The sequence below is a fragment of the Macaca fascicularis genome, chromosome 6 (assembly GCF_037993035.2).
Source record: "Macaca fascicularis isolate 582-1 chromosome 6, T2T-MFA8v1.1".
Lineage (NCBI taxonomy): Eukaryota > Metazoa > Chordata > Mammalia > Primates > Cercopithecidae > Macaca > Macaca fascicularis.
Window position 1 is genome coordinate 104350335 of NC_088380.1, and position 9216 is coordinate 104359550.

A 9216-nucleotide genomic window follows, 5' to 3' on the forward strand; every position below is an offset into this window, starting at 1 on the left:
AAGAAAGAAAGAAGAGAAACAAAGAAAGAAAAAGGAAGGAAGGAAGGAAGGATACTAATCTTTATTTAAAAAATATCTATGCATGCGGTGTTTTTAGTTGAGAAAATCTATTTAGTGAAGTCTCTAGGCTCTAGTTTCTGTGCTTAAGACAATGCAATGAACTGCATTTTTGGTTGTGTTCATTAACGCTCTTTAACTTCTTTTATTGTTATAAAAATTACCAAAAGCTGAGACTCTTTTGAGAAAACAATCAATAAAGAGACTTCGACTGTGTCCAGTGATTTCCATCCCACATACTCCTTTGCTTTGGCTTCAGTGAATGCAGGAACTGAGACGATCATTACTGAAAATGTGGCTATCACTACTGACGCTTAGCATGTCTACACATTCTTTACCTTCCCCACTCCAGTATTACCTCTGTTAGCGTCTGGGGAATCTAATATAAACATCAATGCAGGACTTACAGTTAATTACTTTCAAGAAAACAACATTCACCATTTTGTCATTTTATGGTATGCATTAAAGGGGTGGAGTATGAATGGCAAAATCATTGACAACAGTTTCACTGGCTAGAGCATCTGGATTTCTCTTCAAATTTGTAGAAAGTTTCCTTTTTTCTCATCCAATCCATCTCTTCTTCAGCCAGCTTATCAAATTGCCAAGCAATTTTTGGAATAGGTGTTTTGTTTTAAAAAATTAGTTTACTGTTTGCCATTGATCCAAGGTAACTTTATGCTTCTTGAATATAAAAGAGATATAAGCTCTACAGAATCCCTTAATTCTATCATGTGGAGAATATGAATTAAATACCTACTATGTTTAATAATTTAAAAAGACTTTGGGACAATGTCAACATATTTAAAGGGAAAAAGGTTTTGAGATTTTGGGGGTATGTACTTTATTTTGAACTAATTGCTTTTCTACTAACATATCATTTCATTTAGTATTTAGAAAATCCTGTGAGAAAGGCTTAATGTCCCTCCATGAGAGGCTAAGAGAGGTTAACAATCCGGTCATGGTCGCACCCCTTCCAGAAAAGGAAGGAACCAGGATACAAACCTGGCTATGGCTCCAAAGTTCATGTTTGCATTTATTCTGTTCTGCTCTCTTCAAGGAGCGTATGAGCCAGTGGAAGAAGTGAACATGCAAATATCCTGACTGTGATGACTGTGATATTGACCAAAAGCCCATCTGAAGAGTACAAACTAAATATTGTTAAAGTCGGTTTTATAAAACACAACAATTCCATGAAAGTTAAATCAAAGTTCGGCTTAAACCACCAATGTGTTGCATACATTTCATAAATGCTGAGGTTGATATGAGATCTTATCTGTCATCAAATAATGTCTGATTTCAAATTTTGTTATCAAAATAGCCTCATTATTCTTACTAATTGATTTTCTAATTAGGAATTGGCTTAAATTTAGACATACCAATAAAATTATATGAACATATAACTACAATTTTTCATATTTGTGTGGCAATAATTATTTTAAAAATACTTATTTTTAAAAATAAAAAAATATTTTATTACTCCAATGTAATAAATTTTTACTCTGCATATAACTTCTTCATATATTTATATATTTCTTAAGATGATTTTTAAACAAGTATTCATTTTTTAACATGAATATTCCATTTAGTTGTAATCAGTCTACATGTAACTTTATATATTGCTTTTTTGCATATAACATTACATAATATTCTTAGTTTATAAAAATTTAAACTGAAAAGACTGAATAATGTTTCTAAAAGAGAATAATAAATGTGGTACTGTCACGTAACACATTTTCAGAATTTTTAAGTTGTTTAGGTAGATTTCTTTTTGCCTTCAAATATATTTTAATATGAAAATGATAAATAAAAGTAGACTATAATCTCACCTACCAGATAAACTCTGTTGATTTTAAGTTGAAGTGTGAACTTTTACTGATTGGAGAATTCAAAAACTTAGGAAAAGTATAAAATTATGAAAAGAAAATCTTTGTCACCTTCTTAGTACTTGTCTGCAAAGCTAACTAGGATTAATTTGCTGTTTATTCTTCCAAATAAAAACAGGCACATACCACGATGTATAATATGTGTCCTTCCATTTACACAAAAGAGATCATGCACATGTCTTATACATCTATTCTTAATGACACTTTGGGGATTCTTTTCATATCTTATAAATGGTTCTATCACATTTTTTGAAAGCTTCAGTCTGCATAGTTTTCCATTACATAAAAGTCTCAACTTATTTAAACAAAACATTTCATCTCATTTATTTGCTATAATACTGGATTTATATTGTACAATGAGAAAGCTGCAATCTATCTTTTCTGATCTCATTTTTTGTTTTTCTATCAAATGTATGTGGTAAGTTTTCAGAAGTTTAGTTCTTAGGTATGGGAGTGTTGTCATATAAAATGTTTATGAACATGGCTAATATTTTTGTACATATGCTGTATAAAATTTGTCCCCCAAAGTGGACAGCATTAGCTAACTTTCCAGAGTGGTCACTGCTAAACACTTACAACTTATTATACTTGACATTTGACATTTATTAACTCATTTAATCCTCATGCTGCATTAGACACTATATCACTACCCATATTTATTTTATTTTTTTTTTTAAATTTGTATTTATTTATTTATTGTGAGACAGAGTCTCATTCTGTTGCCTAGGCTGGAGTGCAATGGTGCGATCTCAGCTCACTGCAACCTCCGCCCACCAGGTTCAAGGGATTCTCCTGCCTCAGCCTCCCAAGTAGCTAGGATTACAGGCATGTGCCATCACACCAGGCTAATTTCTTTGTATTTTTAGTAGAGACGGGGTTTCACCATGGTGCCCAGGCTGGTCTTGAACTCCTGACCTCAGGTGATCCTCCTGTCTCGGCCTCCCAAAGTGGTGGGATTACAGACGTGAACCACCACGCCCAGTTCCATATTTTAAACAGAAGGATCTGAAACACAGTAGAGTGGCTAAATCACTTAGCCAAAGTCATGTGGCTGATAAATAATGAAGCTACACTATGAACACAAACAGTTCAGCTGTATGGTGTTAACCACCCCAACATATTGCTTAACAGTGCAGGAAAGAGTATATACTATCAACTTTTGGATTTTGACTAATACGGCAAATGAAAACAATAGGTCAATTTGGGTTAGGTCTTTTTTCATAGGTAAAGTAATATTTATATTTTGTTCATTACACAAATTCCTTTTTTGTTAACTAGTTTTTCATACTTTTGCATAGTTGTATATTGAATTATTCAAGTTTCTCAGTAATTTTTACAACATCAATAGAAAAAATAAAGTGAAACTTTGTGATACGTGATATACTTTCCAGAGAGAACTTCTATGTCTTTTTACATTTTAATTTATTGATTTTTAGCTTCTGGATTTGATATTCTTTTTGACATTTTTATTTGATTTGAATTGTTTTGGTATATCATTTGCAACATTTAAGAATTTTTTTAAAAATTTAAAAATGATTTTTATTGCGTATTATAAGAATCCAGATGATTAAAAAAAGTCTTTCATAATTAAATGAAAAGGTTATTTTTAAAATAGTCCTTCAAAACTGATAAGATGTTTATAAACTGACAGTAGCTGAGAAGAGGAAGATAGGTAGTTGGGAAAGGTAATATATACATGGGAAAATGGCACAGGTATCTGCCCCAACTAGATGAACAGGAAGAAACTGATAACTGAATGAATGAGTATAGCTACTCCATGTGCAGTGTCACTGAACATACAGACTGAGGCCTTTCTCTTCCCACTTTACTTGATCTCACTTGTCTAAAAGCACAGTAACCTTGAGCCTGGAAAATGTAGAAATACCAGCAGTTTTCACTGAAGTCACCTTCTTCCTAAATAAGTATCAAAAAATAGAGGACATAATTCAACATAAAATGAAAATTCTTCTGTGAAAATGGCAATAGCCTGATAAGGAGAATTTACTTTTATATCTATATTGGTTTATAGGTAAAGAGGCAACATTAGTAAAAACACTTGGAATTTTCGCCCACTCTGACATGTGATTTCAATATCCATGATTGGTTTCTAGCAAGCTGCCTTCCATCTCAAATCTGAAAAAATAAATAAATAAAAATTTGGAGCCATTATTTGTTTGATTAACTTGTATGAGCCCAGCTGTTAGAACATTGAGTATGAATTTAGATAAGGGAATAAAATCAGCCTCATCTGTCCGGTCCTATTGTGTTGTGTTACCAATTATATTTTATGGAAAAAATCAGATGGAGAAAATGTTTGGCAGTAATAAAGCAGCTGACAACAGGAAAACAAGCATAGTTAGAGTTTAAGAACATCTTGGTTTTCTAGCCCTTATTCGTTAATTCTATCTTGTTTCCTTTTTGTTGTTGCTCTCTTTCTCTATCTCTTGATTGTTATTAATTTTCCTTTCTCTCCACCACTTATACAAACTATCAATCAAAAATTTTGTTTTTATATTTAAGGGATGAAGGCAATTACTAATTATTATGAGAATTATACTTTTTCCATTTTCAACTTTGTCTGGGAAGAGACCCAGGTCCTAAGTTTTACTGGACAGCTCAAGTCTCTAAAAGGGAAAAATAGTACTTAACAAAAGTTTAAGCACATAACATCAAAAATAGAGAAGATTCTGTTATATCCACGAACAAATGCATTTATTGGGAAAAAGGCAGATGTGCACAGATCTAAGCTACTCCCCAATCCTGTGTGAATTGAGGGGCCTTGCTGAGGTGTTGACACTGGCCCTGGGGAGTTCCTAATCTGAGTGCAGAGCCAGTTGCAAATGTGTTTTCAGTCAAATATAATTACTGAAGAACACAAACATAACGTTTGCCATCCAAGACCTTTGCAACTTGAAACCCCAGATTAACTTGCACTGAAGGCCTTTTGAGTGAAGATTAGTCTGGAAAGATTTTTCAGGAAAGAGGGTGTAGCTAACCAGATAGAGGAATCTGACTCCAGATCTAGTGGGCGGTCCCTCTTATTCATAGGCACTAGCCACAGCAATTACATGTTTTCCTCACTGATATGACAGAGGTGAGCCAAGACATAGAGGAGGGTATTATCTCTATCTTCACTGTAATATCAGTGCTGTGTTCAATATTCAGGCACAAAGGATTAGCTTCGTTTTCAGTGAGAGATTTATACAATAATGAGCTAAATCTGTGTTTAATAAGGTTTGTTCTTTTGTGTTCACTGTAATGTGGAAGTAATTTCAGTCTGTCTGCACAGAGGTCCCGACTGACTCCCATCACAGTATCGGCAGAGCTCCAGCCACACAGTGGAACATATCATCTCTGGTTGCACATGGCTGGCAGCCTCTGAAGACTGGGTTTAAACTGATGGGGCAGGTCTTTCCCATTCAGTAATGCCTGATACAAGTGGACTTTATTATATTAATAGCTTACCAATCTCCATTGTATTGAACTCTTTCCAGAAATTCTCCAAGGTTTGTACCCTACTTCATGACACTAATACATTATGCACAGAAAACATGTTCATATTATTGGAACAATTCATATGTTTATATATGTACAAGCAAAAGTTAAACTAGGAGCAAGTATATGTTGAAATATATGTGTATGTGTATGTATGCACACATATAGTGGCAGTAAGATGCTGGACAAAGATGAAGATCTTGGCGGATCCTAATGCTGAATTTTGTAGAATTTTTAAAATATGGGAATTACTAAAAGGATCATCTTTAATAATTTAGAAGTTTCATTAAAATCGTATTGCAGATTCTGTGCTCTGCCCAGGTCCACTATAGGTCCTATGACATTAGGCAAGTCACTTAAACTCTCTGAGCCTTCCTTTATGCTGGATAAAATAAAAAAATTGAGCTAGCTAATCTCCAAGCTGCCCACCTGGTCCAAAGGACTGTGGTCATGACCAAAGGGATCCATAATGAACTTCCCCTCCGGAGAGGTTCCCAAGTTAGTGACAGAACTATAATGCTATAGAAAGTTCTATTTAACACTGTAGAACCCCAAGAGTGAAACTGAATCAAATAAAAATTCTCACTTACTTGAGAGCTCCTAATCTGTCAACATGTATCTGGTTTCACAGATGCTTTCTTTTTCTCTGATACAAAACTATTTATATTCAAGATGCATGGCATAAAAATTGTTTCTAAATACATCTTTATAAAGCCTCAATAGCTTAAGTTGTTTCAATTACCTTTTTTCTGCGTACCAAAGTACTCCCCCCCAAGTCTGAGGGTCAGAAACATGGAGAGTAGCTCACCTCTGCCTCATAGAGTCAAGTGAGGTCAGTTGGGGTGAGTCATACAGTTGTGGATTGACTAAAATGTTTACTTGGGGCCTGTTATGGACTGAATGTTTGTGTCTTTTCAAAATTTATATATTGAAATCATATTCCCATTGTGATGGAATTTGGAGGCAGGGCTCTTGGGAGGTAATTAGTATGAACTGAGAAGTGGGCCCTCACTGGACCCTGAATCTGTCAGCAGTTTGGTCTTGGACTTCTCAGTCTCCAGAATTGTGAGAAATTAATGTTTGTTTTATAATCCACCCAGTGTAAGGTCTTTCATTATAGTAGCCTGAACTGACAAAGGCAGGGCCATATGTGTGACCTCAGTTTGTGCTGTTGGCTACAATCTGTCACTCCCCTGACCTTGGATAATGACTGTGATGGCAGGAAGAACCACAAAGATTTCTCTCACATATGTGGCAACTCAGGCTTGTCCATGTGCCCTTCTGTCACCCTGTGAAGCTAGGGTGGGCTTCCCACCACATGGCAGTCTCAGGGGAGTTGGATTTCTTACATGGTGACTGCCGTTCAAGAAGGAGGAAGTGGAAGCCTCCAGTCCTCCAAAAGACTGGGCTGGAAATGGCATAAGGTCACTTCCATCATATTTTATTTGCTCAGCCGGATTTGGTAAGTACACAAGCAATCTCCATCTCTGGGTGGTAGGGATGGTCAAGAATTTGCAACCATCTTTAACCTGCCACAGTAACCACTCCTGGTTTAGTTACTTTCCTAGAGGCAGAAGAATTGTTTAGATTTTGTTGTCTATGTGGATACCTTCTCCATTTTTGTTACTGGCAAGTTTAAATGACCAGATTTTTTTCCAAAGAGATATTCAACCAGGATGAGGGTATAACTAATATTCAGAAATTTAACACACGCCTCACTTGTAAAATGCCTTCAGCAGTTCAATATAGGCAGCAGAGGGTAAAGTGCTTTTTGCATTGGAAGCACATACTTTGACTCTCAGATGGAGATAATCTCACTTGAAAAAACTATAGAGCTTAACTGACGATGGATAAATAATTCTGTAAAAAAAAACCAAAACAGTATATGAGTTTGCTAGGGCTGCCATAAAAAAGGTGTCACAGACTCAGCGGCTTAACTAACAGAAATATATTTTCTCACAGTTCTGGAGGCTAACAATCCAAGATCAAGATGTTGGCAGGATTGGTTCCTGAGGACCTTGAGGAAGAATCTGTTCCAGAACTTTCCCTTTGGCTTGCCAATGGCCGTATTCTCTCTGTGTCTTCTCATGTCTTCTCTGTGTATTTGTTTCCAAATGTATTCTTCTTATAAGGACAGTAGTCATATTGAAAAAGGGACCACCCTAATAACCTCATTTTAACTTGATTACCTCTTTAAAGACCTTATCTCCAAATACCATCACATTCTCAACTATTCAAGAATAATGCGTCAATACATGAATTTTGTGAGGGGCAGGGAGACAGAATAAGACCAACCCACAACACCCAGATACATAGCACAGTCTTTTTCTTCGAAGCCCCCTGTGACCGTGCCCACTACTTCATCCTCCAATTAGCTATATTTGAAAAAGTACAAGGGAAAGAAAAGTTAGAGGGGGAAGAAAGAGAGAAAGAAGAAAGACAACATAGATTATGTGCCCTAGATGTTGGCCTTACAAAATGGGAGCAAATCTTAACCAATCATTGTAGCAAAACCTTTTGTTTATGAAGAAAGTTCCTTTTGTTTCTTTTCAGTCCACTCTATCTGCTAATTAAAATCAATAATATGACATGCCATGCTGTCTTTCCTACCTGATCCACTTACACTGTATTATTGTCAGGTTTGGTTTATTTCATTTTCTGGGCTTATTTGCCAGTTAATCATTTGTTTTTATATTACAAAGTGGCTCATCTCTGCCTCATTGCACACTGAAAGTAATGCCTGACAAGTGATTGTCCAACGCTCACCAAACCATGCTTGTGCAGGTTGGCAAAGGATGCTCTCAGCATAGACAAGCTGACTTACTTAAGTACAGCCAGCCTGCCTTTGCCATCTCACTGTCAGATCTGCTCATAGGTCCTGACACAGGGAAAAGAATCAGAATGATATATAGAATTAAAGGATAATGGAACTGGAATAATGTTGAGCATCTTAATTAGAGACTTTGGGCAGGATATAATCATACACGTGAGTTGAATATGTACTTAGGAGAATATTAGAATCTTTGAAAAATAAGGAAGTGTTAGTAATTCTTTAGCTAGCAAAATGCACTGTTTTATGGAATGTAAAACAAACAGCACCAAAGAAAACAGTTTTATAAAATGACTTTTCCAAGGTTTACTCATTTCTTCATATAAAAGAGAAAGTGCTTCCAATTTACTGTGAAGATTTATAGCATTATTTACTTATGTAAAAGAAAACATTTTTCATTAATTATTTTGCCCATCTGCTGAGTCCTCCTGTATTTCATATTGTACCAAGGTCTATCAATAAACTGATAAGCTCAGTGCAAACAGAATAAATGTGCTTTTAAGACATTGTGCAGCACTTCATTTATTTAAATGAAGCTATTGCTCTAACATCAGTGGGACATTCAATTTGATTTTTTTCCTTACTGAAAATGGATGTTCACTACTGACATTCACACTTTATACCTTAAGTCGTTGATGATAAACAATACATAGCTGCTAAAAAAGATGCCTGAGTTGAAGGGTGAAGTGTGAAACTAGCTGGTTAAAGTGAAAATTGAGCCCAAAACTCATAACCTCAGCTTTGTAGAACTGCCTTTAAATTGGACTTTGGTCTAAGGTGGTTGAATATAGCTCTGAGTGGCATTACTTTCTAATCCAAGAAATAATTTGCAATCAATACAACTTTTAGAATCCAAAAAATCCTAAGTATAAGGCAATTACAGGTGGATTAGAAAAAAAAAATTTACTGGTAGAAAAGAGTTAATGTAAAATTTAATTTTCTTATTTGATA

The 9216-nt window shown here is 35.2% G+C and overlaps 1 long non-coding RNA gene across 1 annotated transcript in view; it reads left to right on the forward strand.

Annotated features, from left to right (window-relative positions):
• Positions 1-8752, forward strand: part of LOC123573893 (uncharacterized) — an 82040-nt gene extending 73288 nt beyond the window's left edge. Inside the window, exon 3 of the long non-coding RNA XR_006698600.2 lies at positions 7398-8752. This is a non-coding gene — a long non-coding RNA (uncharacterized lncRNA). The remainder of the gene's footprint in view (positions 1-7397) is intronic.
• The last annotated feature ends 464 nt before the right edge of the window (positions 8753-9216 follow it).